Here is a 25,591-nt window from a genome sequence, read left to right on the forward strand (position 1 = left end):
AATGAATGTCTAAAGGTATAGAATTAGTCTAGGGCAACACTCTTTCAAAGATATAGAATAATATTTCAGGACTCCTATTTTGCTCTTTTTTATTTTTCACAAAGGAATATGAACTATTATTTTGTACTGTGTTTACAGAATGAGTCACTCAATAGCATGTAGACCTTAACCCCTTAACTGCTGAGGTTCCCCCAAGTGATGAGACCATTTTTGGCTATTTGGGATTATTTGCGCTCAGGGCTCCATAACCTTTTTTCCATATAAGGTATCCACGCCAAATTTGTGTCTTGTTTTCTAACATCCGGGGGATTCTAAGAGAACCCAGGAGTTGTGAAATTCTCTCGAGGGGATGGAGAAAATAGGCAAAATATTGCCATATTTTGAGTTTTGGGAAAAAAAGGAAAATAGTGCTGTGGATAAAAGTGTCTGTTTTCCCTAAAAATGTAATCAAGGAACAGTTTGCTGTGCTAAAGTTATCATCTGCCTAGCTTTCAGGAACTAGCAGAGCTGAATAAAAAAATATTGTTTTTTACCACAGTTTTGTCATTTTTCAAAGAGGTAGCACATTTTTCCAGTTCCCTGTGTTCTCAACCTACTTCCAGTCTGTGGTGGAAACCAGTGTAAAACAATTGGGTGATCCAGAAAACCTATAGATTTCAGAAAAGTAGACAACATTCCAAATTCAGAAATGTGGTATATGTGTAGATCCCTTAAGGTTTTCTAAAATAATCTAACTGTTGAAATAAAGAAATACTGAAAATGAGTAGAAAAAAACGACCATTTGTGACAACGTTTTCATCTGTAACTTTGTGCCACAATGGCTGATTTACAAAAGCAAAATGTCATTAAATCCACTAGACCCTTCTAGTTGCTTGTATGTATAGGGTTTGTAGGTTCTTCTAGAATCCAAGGTACACAAAGCCAACAACTGAGTTGTACCGTTCAATGGTTTTCAATTCTGTACCAAATGCAGACCAAATCATATGGTGAAATATGTAGAGTGAAAAATGAGTATCAAGGAAACATATGCATTTCTGAAATGGCCACAAGGTATGGAGTTTAGGAGCTGTGGTTATTTGTACATCTCTGAATTTGTGAGAGCTCATACTAGCATTAGATGTTTAGGGTATTTTTCAAGATGTCTCTTTCTTACACACTGGCTCACAATTGGAAGGTGCAAATGCAACAAACACCAACCAGTGATAACAAATGTTATATACTATTCTATACTCTCACATGTTTGCTGATAAAAATTGTGTGGGTAGGCCTAGTGCCCGGGATAGGAAACATTCTAAAACACAACATGGATGCATCACATTTTTCCACTCAAAATGTACCTTTTTTTGCAAAGTGGGTAGCTGTGAATTGTAGGCCCTAGCTCAGCCAGCACCAAGGGAAACCTAGCAAAATTGCAAATTTTTTAAAACTAGACTCCTGGGGAAATCTAGGGTGGGGTGACTTGGCTCTCACGAAGTTTTTTTTTTACCCAAAATCAATTGCAAACCAGAAACATTGATTAAAAAACACATTTTCCTCATATTTCTGTAATGGAAAGTTCTGAAATCTGTGGGGAACGACAAACTTCCTTACACCCAGCATTTCCCCATGTCTCCAAATAAAAATGGTACCTCACTTGTGTGAGTAAGCTTAGTGCCTGTGGCAGGAAATGGCCCAAAATGCAACATGGATACATCACATTGTTTTCACTCAAAACTGGCCTTTCTATGCAAAGTAGATAGCTGTGGATTTTAGTCCCCAGCTCAGCCGGCACCTAGGGGAACCTATAAAACTTGCACTTTTTTTAAAACCTGGGTTAATCCAGTGTTGTGCAGTTCCCACTAATCCATAGGACCTGCACATTTGTTTGGCCAACATAAACTTTAGGTGAGATGCCTAGACTGACAGACTCACAGGATATGTTAGACTAGAGACCAGCTAGCTCACAGTGACACCATAATCTCCCCTAACCTTACTAGGTAGCGAATGGTTTCTGGTAACCACTGAACAGAACAACCCTGACCCCTCGGGGATCACCGATACAGATCACAAACTTTTGCGTAATCACTCGTGCTTACTTCTGCTCTGAAAAATATACAGAATACACAGTGGGACATTTTCAATATATTTATTGAATCAATGTTATTCTTGTATAAAATACATGCGCTGCAATAATCAGTAGACAGAAGCAGATGAAAGTGATTAAACCACGAAAAGAGTAAATAGTAGATACAGTTCTACCATGGTGCTAAAACAGTGCTTATATGCAGGCATATAAACAAGGAAGTAATCAGGCATACTCCTACTATGCATACCTAAAGTATGTGTAGGCGTGAAGCCAAGAATGCCCCCATTGGACGATCAACCCCAATACCTGGTGGGAGAGGATGTAGGAGCCTGTCTTCATCACGAACTGAACACCATTCACAGAGATGTCTGACCACTGCGTGGTGAAGTCTCAGCATTCAGGGACCCTCGGTGTCAGCTGAAGTGCCTCCTCTGCTAATCTTTTGGGATGCTCATTATTTATAATAGAAAGCATCCTTATGCTCATTATCTATAATAGAAAGCATCCTTGTGATGTGCTTATAGATTTGCACTGTTATGGATATGTAGTTAGCTCTGTCTTCCCGTGGATGAAGATCGAACAACAGTTGTACATAGTGCGTCAAGAGGCATTGTACATAGTGTTTGAGCCATCGTGAGAATGTTATACAAAGCTAACTGTGTAAATAAAGTAGTTTCAGAGAAACTAATCTAACATTGTTGTGCACGTAAATATGTGCAAAAGGTCATAGCAAAAATGTTATCATGCAAAATTAGGACAATGTAAGAAAAATGTATAGCTCCATTACTTAGGCCTAACCAGGGCAAAAAACACCAGGGTGGAGTGACTTGCGTGGCTTTCACTAGGCACTAGGCAATTGTACCTAGAAGCCCTTGCAAGTGTCAAACATTGGTAAAAAACACACATGCTCCATACATTTCTATGACAGAAAGTCCTAGAATCTGTGGGGAGCCATATTTTCCTACCTCTATGAGTTGCCACTTTTCCTCCAACAAGAGAGAGCACTACACAAAAAGGCCCTAAAGTGCTACATTGAGAGATAAGGAGGCAGCAGTATTTTGGGTCATGCTGTAGTGCCACCCATACAAACCTATGAACCACCGACATTTTTGAAAAACTGGAGGATTCCAGTGTGGTGTGTGTTGCATGACCCTCATGAGGTTTTCTTACCCACAGTGCCCTGCAAATGCCAACCTATGGCTGAAATCACACATTTCCCTTCCATTTCTGTGATGGAAACTTGCAGGAACAGATCAAACTGAGGTCATTGGGAGTCTGGATCTCGCTTTGATCCAATCCTGTCACAGGCACTACTCCCAGCAACACAAGTGGCACATCGTTTTTATCGGCACAAGTGAACTAACAAGTTAAGTAACGCTGGGTGGTAGGATTTCTGGGTTCCTGTGGATTCGAGAATTACCATCACAGAAATGTAAGAAAAATATTTGATTTCAGGCATTGTTTCCAGGGCATTGTGGTTAAGAAAACCTGAGGGGATCCATGCAAGGTACATCACCCTCGAATCCTTTGGTTGACATGACTCCAAATCTTGCATCTACCCCTATCACTGATCTCTACACGTAGGCTTTAGAGCCTTTTGTGCCAAGGTCTCTTGGCCTACCCACAAAAGTGAGATACCATTGCTATCAGAAGACTTGGGGGAATACTGGCTGTTTGGAAATGTGTGGCTCCACACAAATTCCATAGATTTCTCACAGACATGTGACGAAAGTATTTGTTTTTAGTCAAAGCTTACAGTTTGCAGGGCATTGTGGGTATGAAAGTGTTTTGGGATCTATGCAAAACACACCACCCTGGCTAGCTTTCAGAACTGTCTGGGTCTGGTAGGTTTTCCCAGGTGGCAGCCTACCCAAGTCCAACAAGTGCAGACATTCACCATTTGAAGTGGAATGATATTAGTAGTTAGCCACACTCTCCTGACCCATATGTAAAAACAAAGTCCAAAGGAATCAAATGTCCTCTTATTTGCCACTGGGATTTCTTAGTCTGCAGGGAGCAGAAAGACTGTTGAGGCTTTAGGGGTGAAGGTGGGTTAGATGTTAGGACGGTACAGACCCACCCAATTATTTTATTAAAAAGATATATTCTTGCCGTATAGTGGGCTATCTTGTCCCAGGGGCAAACTAATAGGGGCCAACCTCCTGCCTGCTTCTGGGAAGGGCAAAAAGACTGGTTTGTTCCTTATTGGGGGTGTGTGACCAATGCCAGAATGCAACATATGCACCACTTTCTTTTTCCACAAAGACAACATCCTGAAGTCAGGCAAACTTTCAGCCCCGAGGGGCATATTTGGGGCAACATCCCCAATTGGGACAATGCCCCTAACTGCACGCAGGAGGGCAGGGAGACACTATTGCCCCTTCTGGGGAGGACGTATGGTTTGATGCAAGGGTAGGCTGCACCCTCCTTTTGTTTTGGCTCCTTTTTTAAATGCATAATGTTTAGTGTGCTTTCTGCCCCAAGGACAGATTGGTAGTGATTACCCTTCCCCTCCATCCCGTGGCAGAAATTCCTTTGGGCTATGAGGTGAGGAGAGCAGGTGAGGAGAGCATAGGTCTATGCCCAGGAGGACCCCATAACAAATAAATACTACATAAACATAGTCCCCGGTGTCTAGTGGGGTTCCTGCCCCCTGGTGGGCTACTTGGTGGAATTGCTACAATCCTTCCCAATCCTTCCAAAAATGAGCAGAAGATTGTCTGGCTTCTTGTTTGGGTCGCGGTATAGCCTTTCCCATGGTGGGCAGCCCCGACCCAATACTCTTTTTCTCAATTTATTTTCTAGTGGGCTTTTTGTGCCTCTGGTGACAGATTGGGGGTAAACACCCTAGTGTCAAGTGGGCTTTCTGCCCCCCCTGGTGAGGCAGGTCACATGTGACTAACCCAAGCACCTCCCAGAGAGGGAAGAAAGACTGTCTCCTTTTTGGGATCAGGGAGTGCCCCCCCTTATATTTAAAAAAATATATTCCTAGGTGTTTAGTGGGCTTTTTGTCCCCAGTTGGGGAGATCTTCAAAGAATTATTGCAACATGAGAAGCGTATCTGTGTATGTGAGGTCATTGGCTACTAATGCTCAAGAAGAAAGCTAAGAGTGGTTCTGACAGTGATTGATGGTCTATTTTGGAGGAGTCTCCGATTGTAGGGTAAAGGAAGTATGAAAGAAAGAACACCAATCATGTTGAGAACAGGTCTTTACCCTTAGAAAGAAGGCCCAAGCACCTCAAAAGGGAGTGGTGTTGTAAGCAGCACAAAAAGGAGAGGTGTCCGATGAGGCACAATGGAAGAATTTTGTTCTATGCCGACCAAAAAAGAGAGGTGTCCGATGTGGCACAATGGAGATAGATGTCTTGAGTGACACACAAGACATGGATGCAATGGTGATGGTTGTCCTGAGACACAAAAGACATGGACATTCAAGAAATTGAGTATGGGGTGGAGGAGCTCCAGCAAGACGATGATGTGCTTTATTAGGAGCATGTGCTCAACCTCCAAGGGGATGTTGATGGAGATGACCACTTCAGTGAGGATCAAGTTCCTTCTACCTCCAGAGACGACATTAGGAATCCGTTAGGAGAGAATATGTTATAGTCCCACAGTATTAAACATCCCAGAAGTGCTGAAAGGTGGCCAGTAGAACATGTGAACAAATTCTTTGAGAGGTGGGTTGGATTTCCACAAGAGAAAGAAGGGAGGAATGACCTCAATGCTTAATGTTCTAGGTCAGTCACCCGTGACAAGTACGCCTAATGCCCAATTGGCAGGGACCCCAGAAAGGGCCTTGAGAGTTTCCTCATCTCCTTGACGTTGTTTGCCAACCAACAAAGATCATTGATAGGTCCGAAGACGTATATTTTAGAGGGTTCTATTAGACTTGGAGGCCAGAGGCTGGAACCTGCATGCTATGGTTCTCCTGGGGAATGCCAACGCAGGACTAAAGCCTGAAAGCGCAAGGCAGCTCTGAAGAAAATCAACCCCGAGTTGAGAGATTTAGTGGAGAAAGAGACTACAGAGAACCCTAAGGTAAGCTTGTTTTCGGTGAAGAAATGGTGAAAACCCTGGGCAAGTGGCCATGGTCACACCGAATACCAGGAAGAGTACTATGTTTTCTCATTCTTCCTTGCAGGGAATAGTGGGGGGTTGCCTCAAACACTTTACCCAAGTGTGGGAAACCATTACCCAAGATCCATAGGTTTTAGGAAACCATCTAAGGATTTAGATTAGATTTCTCAGAGTTGGTTTTGAATGGAGTTAAAAAAAAAGGAGTACACATGGAGGTAAAATCTATGTTGTTAAAGGGAGCGACTTTAGAAGTGTGCAAAGAAAGAAGAGTTTTCATAAGTACACCCTTCCAAGTATAAATACATGACAGAGGAAAAAGGTCTGTTTAAACCCATGGGATTTTAATCAATTTCTGGTGTACAGACACTACAAGGTGTAAGTGATCCATCTTTTAAGAGGCATATTGCTGAAGAGACAATTAGTTGGTAAGTAGGATCTGAAGGATGCCTATTTTCATAATTCCCAAGGTGAAGGATTACCAACCTCATTTTCAGTTCACTAGGCGGAATAGACTTTACCAGTTTTGTTAATTTCCATTTGGCCTTCCTTCAGCACCATGGTGCTTCACTAACGTTATGAGGGGAAGAGGGGCGTATGCATGTTTTTCTTAATTAAACAATATTCTGTTTATGTTCCAGTGTCAATCTCAGTTATTGTATGAAAGCCTTCAGGTAAGTCTGGGGTTCATAGTGAATACAGAGAAATCTATTTGCATCCCTTCACACTCACTAGACGTTTTCATGGTTCACAATAGGTACAAACAACATGGTTCTTCTTCAGGCTCCAACTCTTAGAGAGCTTGCAAATCTACTAGAGCTACCATCCTCTTCAATTCAGGCAATATTTTGTGGTCCGTTATACTATCATGCTTTGCAAAGGATAAGGCAAGGGCCCTTTGGGGAGATTTATAGTATGGGGATGAGATAAATCTAGATCTGAAGGAAAAGGAGGAACTGGTTTGGTGGTTAGAGAATGTAGATGTCTGGTATTGATGGGCAATCTTTGGATGTTCGCCCCCCTTTATTCTGGAACTGGATGCAAGTTTAACTGGTTGGGGTGCACCCAACGGGTGATCAGAAAACTGGTGGATTATGGTCAATAACAGAAAAAGGGGCTCATTTAAACTATTTGGAATTATAAACAGGTTGTTATTCTCTCTGGAGTTTCAGACATTGTTTACAAGGCAGAGCAGTATTATTGAAAATGGTCTATGTTGGTGTGTTGTCTTATATAAATCGCTTAAGAGGCTCATAACCCTTGGATCCTTCAGATTAGCCAAGAAAATTTTGGATTTTTTTAGCTTAGAACCCAAAATCAGAAACTGCCTGGAAAGGAGAATGTTTCTGTGGACTGGAATTCAAGAGGTTTGAGGGATTACAGTGAGTAAAGACTGATCAAGTTTTGGGAGTGAAGACTAAACAAGGTTTGTTAGAGGGAATTAACTCAGTTGTGCGATCCTCTGTAGGTAGATTATTTTTGCAAGCAGACTGACATTTCAACTGATCAAGTATTAGTGTTGGATGACAGAAACAGGCGCCCTAGCAGTGAATGCATTCATTCGGAGTTGGAAGTGATCGAATGGTCGAGCGTGCTTTCAATTGATTTTGGAACTAGCTTGTGACATTCTACTTTTCTTCTTCCTGCTATGGAGGATCTGTTGAAAGACATAGATGGAGAGGAATGTCCTCTGGTACAGTCAGGGACTTTGAACTATCTTACATGGAAAGTTTCAGCAGATCTTCCCAGAAGTAAGGGTCCAGGAACCCTTTACTGGTATATAAGAATTTGAAGAATTTAGTTTCCTTGGTGCATGAAAAGGAAGGAGGATCCAGTGGAAGGACCTGTAGATGAAGTAGATATCTTCCTGGTAGATTAGTTTGTGGGGGTCCTTAGCTATAGACCTTTTATCTACTACAGATCAGAAGTCTCTGTGGATCACAGTCTGATTAATGGCAAGAGTGTGTATTATGTTTTGGTTTGCAGAGTCCATAAGAGCATCAGATTAACAAGACCTCCTACATAAAGATATAAAACCCTGTGGGATGTCAGCTTGGTTCTTGTCCTTATTTACTTGATGGTTAGATAAAAATATATTTATATTAGAAAAAATGTACTATGAAACCAGCCTCTTTTTTATGTTTACCATCTTGTCGTTGAGCTTCAGATATTTTGGCTTTGGAAGTAGGTAACAGGTGATATGACCCCTTCAGGATAACTTTATCCAAGAGTTGATTTGTGCAATAATTTGTATACAGTGGATTGTATGAGAGAATATGATTCTCAAATGAGTGAGTTTCAACCTGATTGTGTTGATCAATTTTTGATTTAATTTCTGAAACCTTTTTAAGCAGTTACCACAGTTTCTATCACAAGATGTGTGAAATATTCTATGCAGCAGACTGGTGTTAATTTGCAAAAGTTTCGCGCTCATTCTCTTTGGCTACTCAAACCTTCTGAAGAAGTGGATGTCTGAAAGATATTATGAGAACAGATTGGTCTAATGCCCGTTGAACACATGTCTGATGTGGTATTAGAGGGCTACCAATATGCATAATGGTAACCTCCGGCCTTGTAATGAAATAGCAATTCTCCAAATAAAATGCCAAGAGAATCTGAATTTCATTAAAGACACAGAGGCTAACATTATCCCACCCTCCAGCCCAATCTGGTGGGATCTTTATTCTTGATTATGTAAAAAAAAGAAAATTATAATTTGGTGAATAAGCATTTAGAAATTGATATATTTATTTGCTCCTGCAAGTGATTATCTTTGCATGTGAACATTTTTATTGGAAGCTTCGTTTAGATTGAGACTTTAACAATTCTTAATCTTTTTTTCCATAAGACTCAATGACACACTTCCTGTAAGGAGTTACATAGTTGGTTTAAGAATTTACGCCTTTGCTGTTTACTCTACTCAATCCCTGTTTAACAAGAAAGGAGGAAATAAGTTTAGCATTTTAAAGAGGAAGATTGTTCAGTAAATGGACTACTCATACCGTGTGGATGTTCTATTCTAAATTGCATTTGTTTTATGATGTAATGTTCTTTCAAGTGCTGTGTGGAATGGCAGTAAAGGAATAATTCATGTTATCCTCCTTGTCATTAATGAAATTCAGATTCTCTTGGCATTTTATTTGGAGAAACACTATTCGCCTATTCTCAGCAATGCCTCCCCCCCAGTCAGTGCTAAGGAGGACTGAGATATGCCCCCGAGCACTGATGCAGTGAAAGTAAAATAAGCCCAGCAACTCGTTTTATTCTCACTATAGTGTTATGACTTCACCGCACCCTGTGAGAGGATTGTCATTACACTAAAGGAAAAAAAAGACACGTTGCTCTGGAAACTTTTCCTGAGCAGCCCAAATTTAGAAAATAATAAAGGACCCCTCAGGTCCTTTATTTACCTCCCCAGTGTCAGCCAACGGCTGATCAACACACTGAGGAGGTAGTGCTGGTGTCTGCCATTGGCCAACACCCTCATTAAAGGGTTTAATGCTGCACTAGTATTCTTTTTACAATAGTTGTCTTTTGAGTTATGCCTTGCACAGATGTTTTATCCTTAGTATATTCATGGCATTAAATAACTAATTTGAATGCATATATGATTGCTGGATATTTATATGACCAATATGATAAAATTAATGCTTTTCATATCACAGTTATCAACCAAATACAGTGAACAGAATGTTACCTCACAATCGTGAATGTAGCTTTCTTTATCAAACAAAATAGAACAACTAGGTATTGTGTGCAGTTATTATATCAACTCTAATTATATTTCAGCGAGGAAAAATAATGACTTACTTTCTGGAATAGAGATATGAAACAGCTGAGATTGTCAGCAGGGTTAATGTGCCATATCAGAAGTTAAGATAACAAAGCCAATATCTGTCATGAGGCACTAACCTGGAAATATCGATCTGACAGAAGCAATTGTACTTTTAATACTTCTCCAAACTAACAGCCATTCATACAACAGATGTGACAATGTGGAGTCATACAGTAGGCATGGGGAAAGGGGAATGGGATTAGAGGGAGAAAAGGACATGCTATATTGTCACATGACCTGCTGTACCGCTATACTTAATGGGCATTATCAGCGGGTTGATATCTAAAATGTAAGAGGAGAGCTTTAGTATGAATGCACTTTATACATAAAGGAATATCTTGAACTATTGTTTATGATATGCCTGCTGGCACACTGTGTGTTTTGACTCTCTATTATATTTTAAAACTGTATCTTTCTTCTGAGCTGAAATTTAATTAAGATTTGATGTAATAGCTGAATGGCAATGATGATTACAATGCATTTGACCTCCAGTGTTATAAAATAACTTGTTGTGAGTGTTTTGCATTCATAGTGACAAGCGACAACTGTAACGTTAAAAGTATTAATTAATATTGCATTTGTAATTCTACTCCTGCTCACATATGTGTTCACTAGTTCCGATGTCAGTGTACCAAAGGACAATACATCTGTGCTAATACCCTTCATTTGAAGCTTGCAAATAATGTATAACCTACACCGGCAATTCCTTATAAGGCAAACAGTGCAATAGGATTCAAAATCAAAGCGTGACTCTTGTTAAACAACAAGTGAAGGAGAGTGTGTAACTCCAATGGATGAATCCTTGTGAAATAAACAGGTGCTATTGACTTTGTAAGCCCTATGAATTACTCCTTGATAAGCAAAAAGTGCTGTAGAGTTTGTAATCCCGAAAGATGATTCCCGGTTAAGTAACAAGTGCTATATTTTGTAATCCCTCTGGATGACTCTTGTGTACAAAATAAGTGCAAGTCTAGTTCATGGGAGATAATTCCCTAATAGCAATGTATCTTTTGCTAATTTCACAGAAAAAAAAAGTGTGGGATTCCAATAACAAGACCCGGCTGCATCAAATATATATCATTATTGCCTAGCAAGGGCACTATGGCCCATGAAGAACTTATGCTTTCAACCTGACCAGCTCCTTTGACAAGTCTTGTATGAGCTCAATGGGTTCACAATCATCTATTCCTTCTTGGATTTAATCAGATATTCCATGGAATGTATCGTTCTGAGATGAGAGAATCCTATATAAGCAGATCCCAAACCCTGTGCACACATCTATCCTGCTTTGCTCCTAAATATATCCACACTCATGAATTTTGGAGCAGCGCACCCCATGGGAGCAGTATGCAATGATAAGTAAGTTCAAGGTGGTTCCACCATTGGAGCGTCAGAGCGTTGCCCCACCTAAGTGCCCCCCAAATCCCTCTGGATGACTCTTGTGTACAAAATAAGTGCAAGCCTAGTTCATGGGAGATAATTCCCTAATAGCAATGTATCTTTTGCTAATTTCACAGAAAAAAAAAGTGTGGGATTCCAATAACAAGACCCGGCTGCATCAAATATATATCATTATTGCCTAGCAAGGGCACTATGGCCCATGAAGAACTTATGCTTTCAACCTGACCAGCTCCTTTGACAAGTCTTGTATGAGCTCAATGGGTTCACAATCATCTATTCCTTCTTGGATTTAATCAGATATTCCATGGAATGTATCATTCTGAGATGAGAGAATCCTATATAAGCAGATCCCAAACCCTGTGCACACATCTATCCTGCTTTGCTCCTAAATATATCCACACTCATGAATTTTGGAGCAGCGCACCCCATGGGAGCAGTATGCAATGATAAGTAAGTTCAAGGTGGTTCCACCATTGGAGCGTCAGAGCGTTGCCCCACCTAAGTGCCCCCCAAATCCCTCTGGATGACTCTTGTGTACAAAATAAGTGCAAGTCTAGTTCATGGGAGATAATTCCCTAATAGCAATGTATCTTTTGCTAATTTCACAGAAAAAAAAGTGTGGGATTCCAATAACAAGACCCGGCTGCATCAAATATATATCATTATTGCCTAGCAAGGGCACTATGGCCCATGAAGAACTTATGCTTTCAACCTGACCAGCTCCTTTGACAAGTCTTGTATGAGCTCAATGGGTTCACAATCATCTATTCCTTCTTGGATTTAATCAGATATTCCATGGAATGTATCGTTCTGAGATGAGAGAATCCTATATAAGCAGATCCCAAACCCTGTGCACACATCTATCCTGCTTTGCTCCTAAATATATCCACACTCATGAATTTTGGAGCAGCGCACCCCATGGGAGCAGTATGCAATGATAAGTAAGTTCAAGGTGGTTCCACCATTGGAGCGTCAGAGCGTTGCCCCACCTAAGTGCCCCCCAAAGCCCCAGAGATGAAAAATAAAATGGTAATTCATTACAATTTTTTATTTTCCATCGTATCGTCCTGAATTGAGCGTCAGAATGGGACGGGGCCTGCTGAGTGACAGCAGGGAGGAGTGGTGGGCAGAGGGCTGCCTATGAACTTGTTCAAAGCGTGCATGCCTTTTTGGCCAGCTGTCTTGGAACGCCAAGCCCGACAAGCGCACTTTAAACCTCTCAACTCAGCAGTCTTAAGACAGCTAGGCTGAGAGCAAGTGCAGATCTCTAGTGCCCTCAGGAGCGCTGAGAGAGGCCGCTCCCACCAATCAGATCATTGCTCACATGCTGATTAAGAGCACGTAAACAGCTCAGGGTTGATTGAGGGAGTTTGCAGGGCCTCCACTGCAGTCCCTGCAGAAGAGATCAGAGCGAGGAGGACCTCGTCCAAAAGTATTTGGTAAGTATTTTTCTTTTTTTACCTATTTCTTTATTTTTTTTGCCAACATGTACACCCCCCTATTTGCTCACCCCCTCAGTAGGTGCCAGCCGCCACAGACCAAGTCATGTGCTGAATCCTAACAATGCCATACTAACAGAGTTCTCTTGACTTTAGATATTCATTTTACTTCAGTTCAGGTCAGGGCCAGCTGTGGAAACCGGCACTGTATCTGTTTTGCTCTCTTTTCCCTTTCCCATTCCGTGGACCAGCTTCTAACCTACACAGTGATACTGTAAGGTTGGCAGTGGGTTTAGAGAAACAAGGTTAGAGCTTTTTAACATAAGTCCATGCCCTATCAGACTAATATGATGAGAAAATGGAGCACTTTTCCCCTTGTGTTTTAAAGTAAGGTACTAATGGCAAGAAGTTATTCAGGTGACGAATACAGAGTTAATAGGCTTTTCCCACCTCCATATTTGAAAATTCTTGGAGCAGGCTGCTCACATGCAAAGCAACCATTAATATGAACAAATTAAAACTATTTTTAATGCGTTGGAGACAAACGTGTACATATTTCTTAACAGGTGTACCACACTCTTGTAAAATAGCATTATCTAATTTAAAATTACCACTTCCATACATTCTTGGTTGAGGGGCTGTTGACACAAACCATGCACAATCGGCGAATTTGCTTAAGGTTTAGATTGAAATTCTTCCCATCAATTAGGTAGGGTGTGATAATTTATGAAAGGCACACCAATGTGTTATGAAACATCAGAAAAGATTCCTTTTTAAATTATTGACCTGCTGTTCCCAACCTATCTCACAACTTCTATTTTTGTGGGTAGATGTGAGAGAGTGTGATTGTGAGAGTGACTGTATGGATGAGTGTGTGCTTGTATCAATGATTCTATAAGAGCGTAAGAATGTGATACTATTTTTATGAGTAAGTGAACTTGAGTGTGTTTCACTGCCTAGGTGAATAAATTGGAGTGTGATTATTTCCATGACTGACTAGGTGTGAGAGTACCTCTATGGATGATTGGTGGTGTGTGAGTGTCTATATAGGTGTATAAATGCATATGATAGTTTTGTATGGAGTGACTGTAAGTATGAGTGACTGTACAGGTGAATGAGTGGAGGTGTATGTAGACCTAAGAGTTAATAATTGGGTATGTAGTTATTGGTATTGGAGTATGTATGGTTTTGAGAATGGAACTCTTAAATTTTTAGTCGGTGTGTCAAAGGTTATATTAGAGTGTGAGAAGATGTGCTACTCTATCACAAGGATGATGTCATCAGTGATGTCATCAGTGATGTCATTTGAGATGTCATCAGTGATGTCATCAGTGATGTCACTGACCATGTCATGAGTGATGTAATATGTGACGTCATCAGCAGTGGATTGCGGGCGCGCGAGTTATAGTTAGCTGAACTAACTATAACAGGGGAATTTCTATGGTGTTATACGAGTGAAATGTCCAGCTAACTATAACATGTGTGAAACCTCTGGTTTTTTCAGTGAATTTGCAAGGTTTTTTAAATGCTAATTCCTAACTATAACGTGTGTGAAACCTATGGTTTTTTCAGTGAGTTTGCAAGGTTTTTTAAATGCTAATTCCTAACTATAACGTGTGTGAAACCTATGGTTTTTTCATTGAATTTCAAAGGTTTTTTTAAATGCTAATTTTTGTATTTTTTAATTATATTTATAATTTATAATTACGTTTGCGTACATTTTTTATGAATTCCGGCGTACGTTATTTACGTACGCATACATAAGTTTTACTGCGCGCTCGGAGCGTGCACCTAGTACGCATGCGTATGTACGCATGCTTACGTGCGTCATACGTACTCCACGCGGTAGACTTCCGTATACGCGTAGAGTACGCGTGCTGACGTTCACGCATACGCGCGTGCTGCGTATGCGCGTTACATACGTGCACAGTACGTAAGCGCATGCACGCATACGCGTTCGCGCATGCGTAATTGCACCGTGCGCGCAGGGAGCTTGCTCAGTGCGCGCACCTCGGGTTATGTGAATAATAAAACAACACTTTTAATTAGTTTTCATTACTTTCAGTTTCAGATTGTTTCAACACCACACCCAATCCCCTCATGGCAAGTCATGTGATCCAGAAACATCACTTTTCATTGGTTCAAAGTACTTTTAGTTCCAGATTCTTCCAAAATCACACCCACCCCCCTCATTGTTAGTCCTGATTCCCTAGGAGAAGGAGCTAATCTGTGTGTTGAGACACAATGGCAGAGCAGCAGCCATCTTCTGAGAGTGAACAGGACACTCTTGAGAGACAGAGGCAGAGGAAGCAGAAAGACTCCTTTATATGGCAGTTTTTCACTTTTCCAGAGGGACAAAAGAAGGTGAATGCACCAAAGGTCACCTGCAAACTGTGTCAGCGCGTCTTGTCACGTGGGAATCCTAACAAGAAGTACTCTTTTAGTATTCATACTATGACGAGGCACGTTGAGGCAATGCATCCAGTGACTTTTCGTCGAGCTTCTGGAGCAAACCCTCCACCTGCTCAGCCGACGACATCTACAGCAGCTCAGCCGAGCACATCTTCGGCAGCTCAGGCAAGCACTTCTTCTGCAGTGGTGCCTTCACCTTCTTCCACACCTTTGGATATTCATCCTTGTTTTGGGAGGATGAGTACACACTGCATGGATTGTGGTCTTCTTATTTCTTTGGGTGAGAGCAGTATTGATCTCATTCAAAGAAAATTTGAGGAGCATCCTTGCGAAAGGCCATAATTTTCTTATTTTTTTTTTTGTTTTTCTCTTCCTCTGTCCCTACATTAACTCAAGGGCCACCTAAAATCAAAACACCACAACTTGTTTTTTAGAATCTATTTCTTTTTTTTTTTCTTTGCACCCAATGGGTTTAAAAAAAAAAAATCATTTCTTTCACCTTTAGTAAACCTTCAGGGACTCCCTGAGAAAGAGAGGGGAGTGGCAAAGTAATTAAAAAAGAGATGGTGTACATTTCACAGATGAAGGGAAGAGAGTCTTCCTATTAAACTTTAAACTCTGCATCAGTATTTATGTATAGGTACCCAAAAAAGATAATAGCTCATTTTAGTGCTGCATTAGAATTGCCTGTATTTACAAGGAGAGGAAAAGACACACAAAGAGGCTTATCCTCTCCTTGTAAATATGGAAAAGCACCCTGTGCAACTAGTTCGTCAAGAAAATTGACGTAGTGGTGGCGCAGGTGGCTTGTAAATGTGCCCCAGAGATGTTAAGGAAATTAAGGGTAAAACAGACAAACCAAGAGTGACAGATACAGACACAGAGAGCAAACAACTGAGAAGGAGTAAGGCAGTTAAAAAGACTAAGACATATGGATACAGAAAAAGAAACATGGATGAAAAATTAGTGATGGAGGTAGTAAAGGTAGGGGAGTAGTATAGAAGGAGTGAGGAAGTTACAAAAGAGTAGTAAAGCAGGAAGAGAGAGTGAGAAGAGAAATGAGAAAAGTAGAGTAAGGAGAGGTGAAGAAAAAGAAGCATGAAACGAAACCAGTGACACATACGGATATGTTAAACTTACCTGACCATCAAAATAAATAATTTAGAATTAAATGTTTTTATTTAATTGCAAAGATAACTGAATAACATCTTCTAAATTTTCTTTCTAGTTCTGAAAAAAAGAAAAAAAGTATTAATATTCAACAATACACTTTATTAAACAGTACATGTTTTTTCATATTTAGCAAAGCAATTTTTTGCCCTTTTTTTGCTGTTTTCAGAATGTTTTGATTTTCACTGAAAATAGTGAAATCAATTGTATTCATCATTTAACAGCGGGCAAAAAAAAAAACAATCTGAAAGATTGTTTAAAAAAGCCCCAAATGTATCCTCACTAAAACATACCTTAATAGAAATTTTAAAAATACCTTTTAAGAAGAATAACAATTTCCAAAAAATAACGTCTGTAAACCTTGTTACAAAAGAACATTTTCCAAAATAATATCTGTCAAAGAAGTCCACAATTGTTTGTTTTACCTTTCCTTACAGCCAAATGGTAAGTTTAAAATCTCTTTTGAGCGAAATATGCAATTTAAATCCTTTTAAATTTTAATAATGCTTTCTTCCAATGATGATGTTAGTATTTAAAATTTGGGTTTCAGAAAAATTAGGTAACAATTGGGTAAATCATAAGGCAAACGTTGCTTGAAAATCAATTGAGAATCATTACACAGTGTCCATCCTTTTTCACATTTAAGATAAACTGTGTAATGACCAGAAGTTATAGAAGGTCCATCATGAAAAATTATTGCAACTGCAACAAAAGTTTTTCCAGATATTGATAATTGTTGTCCTGTAAACTTCTTTATTAAAGTGTCCAATTTTGAACCATCAGCTCTACAACGTTGCATCATTAAAATTACATACTGTCCATATTTCTTTAAAAATAACGTTGACAATATGTCTGATTTACATTGAGAACATTCCATGTTGTGATTAGCATCTTTAACTAATTTACTAAAAGTCACTGTTTTACTCTCTGGTAATGGTAAATATATGAACCTTTCAGAATCAGCATTACTACTGCTTGTGTTCATACAGTTATCACAACAATGTTCCCATTTATAAGAGACACCAAATACATTTTCTACTTCTACCCCTTCATCTTCCAGTACCATCAGGATATACATCAAGAATTCCTGTGCATCTTGCTGGACATTTTGTGTAAACTGTGTACGTCCAGAATATACATCTAAAAGATTTCTAACATCAGAAGCACTTTCTATTTTAGTTTTATCATTACTCAGCTTCTCATAGAGGAGACTCAGCAAAGAACAGAATCTTTTTTCATGATTTAGTGTTATCTGCTCTTGCAAAAAATCAAGATAAAATACAACATTCAGCACTACATTTGCGGAGCAGTTGACACCAGAGCTATTTTCAAAATGACAACCAACAACCTCTTCCACACTGTCCTTTTTCTTTTTGCTTGCAGTCACATCACTATCTTTTTGTTTTCTCTTCTGTACACCCTCATTACAGATATTCTCAAATCTCCTTTTCCGACAAACAACATGTTTTTCAAACACAGGATACTGACATAAATGAGGAGCATAGCTTCTTCTTAATCTATTATACTCCTTTACACAGTTTGCATCAGCACTTACTTTTGAATCATCAAAGTCTATCATGAATAAACCAGATAATTTGTTCACGCGTGACAAAGCAACATATGCCATACCTTCTTTAAACACAGTAGATCCAATGTTTACAAAAGCACTATCAACAGTTAATCCTTGAGATTTGTGAATAGTTACAGCATATGCTAGAGAAAACGGAAACTGCTTCCTACGCACATATAAGTCTTTCACAAGCAAGAAACGAACTGAACAACGACAAATGTCTTTAACCTCTTGTATCTGATCAGATTTTATTTTTAAACATTCAATTCCAACTTTTTTCTGGTAATTAATAAAACCCACAACTCTTCCCATAGCTCCATTCACTAAACCTTTCTCTACATCCAAATTCCGTCTTAAAATTACTCTACAGTTCATACACACATAAAGATTATTTTCCAAACCTGCTGTTTTTGAAATGTTTTTCTCCAGAGAATCCAATTTAGTACCCAATTTGCCTGTCAATATAACAGTTATTTGTTCATGTTCTATTTTATCCACAGCTTCCAGTTTTATGATCTCTTCATTTTCCAATTTCAAAAGTTCTTGATTGAATACTGAACATTCATGTAGTGTTGGCATTAAGCAGATTACAGTATTTTTTTCTGCAATTTCCTTGTATATTTTCTCTGGAACTATTTCTTCTGTTGGAAACAAATTACTCAGCAATTGACTCTGTAATGCTTTTCTGCCATGTTCTGTGAGTAGTCCTATTCTTATATCTTTCAGAATACTTGCATAGTCCTCATAATTGGCTTGCCTCATATTGTTAATGAGTTCCTTATACTCAAAATATGTCCAAATATTTACATTGCCTATACTTCCTAATGACTTTTTTGTGTCTTCATGTGTAAGTGTATGGAATACCGGTTGTCCTTTAACTGGAGTAAGTTGCAAAAGATCTCCAAAAACTATGACGTGTTTTCCTCCAAATAGGACGTCAAAGTCTGTCTTCAGAATTTGCTGCATTCTTAAATGCACAAAGGCAAACATTAAGTTTGATACCATGCTAACCTCATCAATAATGAGTACTTTAATTTTCTTCAATACTCTTGAAACTTCCAAGCATGCTTCTCCTGCTAGTTTGTGGTACTGTATTTTGTTCTCATGCTCTACTGGTAACATTAGCAAACGATGTAAGGTAACTCGTTTGATGTTATACGCTGCTAACCCAGTTGGAGCAGTAACAACACAAGACAAAATGGAATCCATTTTCTTCTGTAGGTAGCTTCTAATTACATTAATTAAGAAACTTTTTCCAGTTCCTGCTTGTCCACTTACATACATTCTCATTGGTTCAAAAGATGTGCATGAGCACTCTTTATTTTCATGTAGTAATCTGTGATCAATTTTTTGTCTGACTTCTTCATAAATTTGTTTTTGTTCTTCATTCAGTTGCTCCTCCAAATATGTTAAGTCTACTAAATCTTCCTGAGCTTTATTCATAGCTGTTTCCACTTCGTTCATAGCTATTGCTGCTTCATTTTCGATGATCGGTTGTCCTAGAGGATCTTGACTGAATGTCCCAGAACTTTGACTGTCTTGCGAACTGTCTCTAGCTACTTCAGCTGCAATTGTTGCTTCTTGTTCAATTTCTTCATTTAACATTTGAACATAAGTTGTGAAAGTACTGCATTCGACGCTGTCTTTGCTAGCATTGAAGGAATCTTCATAGCTCTGAAATTCTCCAAGTAGTTTGTCCTCTGAACGCCATGGTTTAAACAACTGCAAAAGTGCCAAGTAGTAAAATTCCTTTTTATCAGGAGTGTCGCAACTCAGCTTCCGGTGATTTATCAAACTTCCTTTTGTTTGCTTCACCAAACATCCTTCCTCACCAATGACTTTATATTTTCCATTGTTGATATCTTCTGTGACATTCCGTTTAAAAATAAAGTTCTGCAGCACTTCATTGAGACACATGTTCTCAAGGTGATGACTTCTTTGTGGGTAATATGTGTCCAACATGTTTGTTCTTAAAATGTCTGTGCTTTCTGGTTCGAACTCTGCTAAATACTCAATTTCTCGAATAGATTTCAGTACCCGATTTCGCATTCCTGCAAGACCTAAACTTGCCCAAATTATTCTTCTGGATTTTGAGTACAGACTTGCAGATGATAACCTATCTGAGCATTCGTAGGATCCAATTTCTCGATGCGATAACATCTTTAAACTGAAACTGTATAGCTTCTTACTGACAGTCTTCTCGTGAGAAATCTCTTCCCACATTTCCTTCAATTCCGTTTTCTCAGATTTAGTGATGTAAGATGTGACATAGCGAGCAACAGCAATAGAATTGTCAGCCACATACTGTATATCCATGTTAGCATTCCACATGGATAAAATGACTGGGTTGTAGTCATTTATATATTTTGACTCTTCTTTTCTTCTTAGATTGTAGGTATTTTTAGGCGATTTTCTTGTAATAGTATGTCGCACAGCTGGCATAAAACTGTTTACTCTTCCTTTTGAAAGACATTTTGTGTAGAATTTATCTTTACTCTTGTACTTTTGTCGACAGTATTTTCCACACCGATGACTTTGGAAACGTAAAACTTGCTCTTTTAAATTTTTCTCTTCTGTGCTTTTAGGTATAGCACATGTTGCATATCCTTCGATGAAACTTAAAACTGCATCATCAGAATCTGTTCCAAATTTTGGAGCATCCTTGATCCACAACAGCATATGAATATGAGGAGCACCTCTGGCTTGGTACTCTTTTCTCCAAAAGAAATCCACAACTTCTCCAAGAGGTGGATTTTTTTTATTGCAGATGAAGGACATCATAGCCTCAAATCTATGATTGAAATATCTACAAACATTAACCGGATCCAATGAGCACAATTCTCCTGCTGTCTTGTATTGGATGTTTTCAATATTTGAATTTGCCTCTCAAATAAAATCCAGAAGATCATCCCAAGCGTACTCAGCACAGCTTAGGGTAAGGAACCATGTAGGAGTTCCTAAATTCCGTAACATACATTTCAATTCTCCATGGCGTCGGTACCAATATTCATTCGTCCCACGCTGACAAGCCATCAAATTGATCAATTGAGATTCCAAATGATCATCTCGCTGTTGCACTTTGTTCATAAAATCCTTTGCAGTCACATTACGTAGATGTACTCCAGTTTTCAAAATGTGATTTACTGCATAAGATAGTGCTGACAAGTCACTTTCAAATAAAAGATGGAACAAATAAGGAATACTTTGACGAAATCTCGGATCTTCTGCATATAGTCTTGTAGTCCGATACTCAGAAGCAGGAATCTGTACTGGACGTTCATCATATCGTCCTCCTTCTCCTGTAGGAAACAGCTGGGGAAAACAACGAGCTTCCAAGCTCTCCTCCCATACACTCACGGGAGTTCATTGTGCTTTCTTCATCTGAAACAGATCAATAGCGTTTCCCATAACTTCTTTAGAATGTAGAGGATGTATGCTGAAATGTTCATAAATTTCTTCTTCTTTTGACTTATCCACTTTTTCAAGTTGCCCAGTTGGTATTCCTGTGTCTTCTAGTATTTCTTCTTCATCTTCATCCATATAAATGGCTTCATACCATTTTTTTTTTTTTTTCAAATACAAATTTGCTCTTTGTACTTTTCGTACATCCACCAGCTCCTGCCAAATTTTCTTATTCTTTGTAGGTACACCATTAACCAGAATAACTAATGGTTCAGTTTCCAAAGTATCTGCATCAATTGTTTCCATATTTTTTTTCAAATCCAATGGCAAATAGACAACTCTTCCTTTTAAACCTCTTTGTAAATCCGAAGGAGGTAATTTACCAGTTTTTGGCTCCATACGCCCTATGGTCTGAAACGGATGGACACATTGAATGAGTATAGACTCATACGTATTTAAATCAGAAAGTTCTGGAGGAATATCAATCAATTCTAAATTATTATGACCAGCTCTAGCTGGCATTCCATTTTCTTCTAACTTGTTATAACAGTATTTACAAATACGCTGATCTTCACCCAAATCAAAACAATTTTCCAGAAAAATATATGTTGCAAAATCGTTCCACTTATAATTATCTTCATTTTCACTTTTTTTATACAGATCAACATTCCTTGTTTGATTTTTGTAATGGCTTCTCCGGCAACAAATACAATTAATATTTGGTCTTTCATTAGAGATGATAGTAAATTTTGTCATTTCATCCTCAAAATTTTTACTAACAGTGAGTTCTTCATTCTCTTCCACATTTTCATCAATCACTGTGTCATTTTCTACACTTTCTTGCTCTGGACCAAAGTAACAAAACTGAATCTCATCAGTAACCTTCACTACATCTGATACAGATCCACGGAACAGAGCATTATTCAACTCATTTAACTTTAGTGCTGGACTTTTAGCAAAATACAATGTTCTCACAAACTTTCTCATTTCAGTATGATGCGCGTTACATACGTGCACAGTACGTAAGCGCATGCACGCATACGCGTTCGCGCATGCGTAATTGCACCGTGCGCGCAGGGAGCTTGCTCAGTGCGCGCACCTCGGGTTATGTGAATAATAAAACAACACTTTTAATTAGTTTTCATTACTTTCAGTTTCAGATTGTTTCAACACCACACCCAATCCCCTCATGGCAAGTCATGTGATCCAGAAACATCACTTTTCATTGGTTCAAAGTACTTTTAGTTCCAGATTCTTCCAAAATCACACCCACCCCCCTCATTGTTAGTCCTGATTCCCTAGGAGAAGGAGCTAATCTGTGTGTTGAGACACAATGGCAGAGCAGCAGCCATCTTCTGAGAGTGAACAGGACACTCTTGAGAGACAGAGGCAGAGGAAGCAGAAAGACTCCTTTATATGGCAGTTTTTCACTTTTCCAGAGGGACAAAAGAAGGTGAATGCACCAAAGGTCACCTGCAAACTGTGTCAGCGCGTCTTGTCACGTGGGAATCCTAACAAGAAGTACTCTTTTAGTATTCATACTATGACGAGGCACGTTGAGGCAATGCATCCAGTGACTTTTCGTCGAGCTTCTGGAGCAAACCCTCCACCTGCTCAGCCGACGACATCTACAGCAGCTCAGCCGAGCACATCTTCGGCAGCTCAGGCAAGCACTTCTTCTGCAGTGGTGCCTTCACCTTCTTCCACACCTTTGGATATTCATCCTTGTTTTGGGAGGATGAGTACACACTGCATGGATTGTGGTCTTCTTATTTCTTTGGGTGAGAGCAGTATTGATCTCATTCAAAGAAAATTTGAGGAGCATCCTTGCGAAAGGCCATAATTTTCTTATTTTTTTTTTTGTTTTTCTCTTCCTCTGTCCCTACATTAACTCAAGAGCCACCTAAAATCAAAACACCACAACTTGTTTTTTAGAATCTATTTCTTTTTTTTTTTCTTTGCACCCAATGGGTTTAAAAAAAAAAAATCATTTCTTTCACCTTTAGTAAACCTTCAGGGACTCCCTGAGAAAGAGAGGGGAGTGGCAAAGTAATTAAAAAAGAGATGGTGTACATTTCACAGATGAAGGGAAGAGAGTCTTCCTATTAAACTTTAAACTCTGCATCAGTATTTATGTATAGGTACCCAAAAAAGATAATAGCTCATTTTAGTGCTGCATTAGAATTGCCTGTATTTACAAGGAGAGGAAAAGAAACACAAAGAGGCTTATCCTCTCCTTGTAAATATGGAAAAGCACCCTGTGCAACTAGTTCGTCAAGAAAATTGACGTAGTGGTGGCGCAGGTGGCTTGTAAATGTGCCCCAGAGATGTTAAGGAAATTAAGGGTAAAACAGACAAACCAAGAGTGACAGATACAGACACAGAGAGCAAACAACTGAGAAGGAGTAAGGCAGTTAAAAAGACTAAGACATATGGATACAGAAAAAGAAACATGGATGAAAAATTAGTGATGGAGGTAGTAAAGGTAGGGGAGTAGTATAGAAGGAGTGAGGAAGTTACAAAAGAGTAGTAAAGCAGGAAGAGAGAGTGAGAAGAGAAATGAGAAAAGTAGAGTAAGGAGAGGTGAAGAAAAAGAAGCATGAAACGAAACCAGTGACACATACGGATATGTTAAACTTACCTGACCATCAAAATAAATAATTTAGAATTAAATGTTTTTATTTAATTGCAAAGATAACTGAATAACATCTTCTAAATTTTCTTTCTAGTTCTGAAAAAAAGAAAAAAAGTATTAATATTCAACAATACACTTTATTAAACAGTACATGTTTTTTCATATTTAGCAAAGCAATTTTTTGCCCTTTTTTTGCTGTTTTCAGAATGTTTTGATTTTCACTGAAAATAGTGAAATCAATTGTATTCATCATTTAACAGCGGGCAAAAAAAAAAACAATCTGAAAGATTGTTTAAAAAAGCCCCAAATGTATCCTCACTAAAACATACCTTAATAGAAATTTTAAAAATACCTTTTAAGAAGAATAACAATTTCCAAAAAATAACGTCTGTAAACCTTGTTACAAAAGAACATTTTCCAAAATAATATCTGTCAAAGAAGTCCACAATTGTTTGTTTTACCTTTCCTTACAGCCAAATGGTAAGTTTAAAATCTCTTTTGAGCGAAATATGCAATTTAAATCCTTTTAAATTTTAATAATGCTTTCTTCCAATGATGATGTTAGTATTTAAAATTTGGGTTTCAGAAAAATTAGGTAACAATTGGGTAAATCATAAGGCAAACGTTGCTTGAAAATCAATTGAGAATCATTACACAGTGTCCATCCTTTTTCACATTTAAGATAAACTGTGTAATGACCAGAAGTTATAGAAGGTCCATCATGAAAAATTATTGCAACTGCAACAAAAGTTTTTCCAGATATTGATAATTGTTGTCCTGTAAACTTCTTTATTAAAGTGTCCAATTTTGAACCATCAGCTCTACAACGTTGCATCATTAAAATTACATACTGTCCATATTTCTTTAAAAATAACGTTGACAATATGTCTGATTTACATTGAGAACATTCCATGTTGTGATTAGCATCTTTAACTAATTTACTAAAAGTCACTGTTTTACTCTCTGGTAATGGTAAATATATGAACCTTTCAGAATCAGCATTACTACTGCTTGTGTTCATACAGTTATCACAACAATGTTCCCATTCATAAGAGACACCAAATACATTTTCTACTTCTACCCCTTCATCTTCCAGTACCATCAGGATATACATCAAGAATTCCTGTGCATCTTGCTGGACATTTTGTGTAAACTGTGTACGTCCAGAACATACATCTAAAAGATTTCTAACATCAGAAGCACTTTCTATTTTAGTTTTATCATTACTCAGCTTCTCATAGAGGAGACTCAGCAAAGAACAGAATCTTTTTTCATGATTTAGTGTTATCTGCTCTTGCAAAAAATCAAGATAAAATACAACATTCAGCACTACATTTGCGGAGCAGTTGACACCAGAGCTATTTTCAAAATGACAACCAACAACCTCTTCCACACTGTCCTTTTTCTTTTTGCTTGCAGTCACATCACTATCTTTTTGTTTTCTCTTCTGTACACCCTCATTACAGATATTCTCAAATCTCCTTTTCCGACAAACAACATGTTTTTCAAACACAGGATACTGACATAAATGAGGAGCATAGCTTCTTCTTAATCTATTATACTCCTTTACACAGTTTGCATCAGCAC

Source organism: Triturus cristatus, chromosome 6, assembly GCF_964204655.1.
Source record: "Triturus cristatus chromosome 6, aTriCri1.1, whole genome shotgun sequence".
Classification (NCBI taxonomy): Eukaryota; Metazoa; Chordata; class Amphibia; order Caudata; family Salamandridae; genus Triturus; species Triturus cristatus.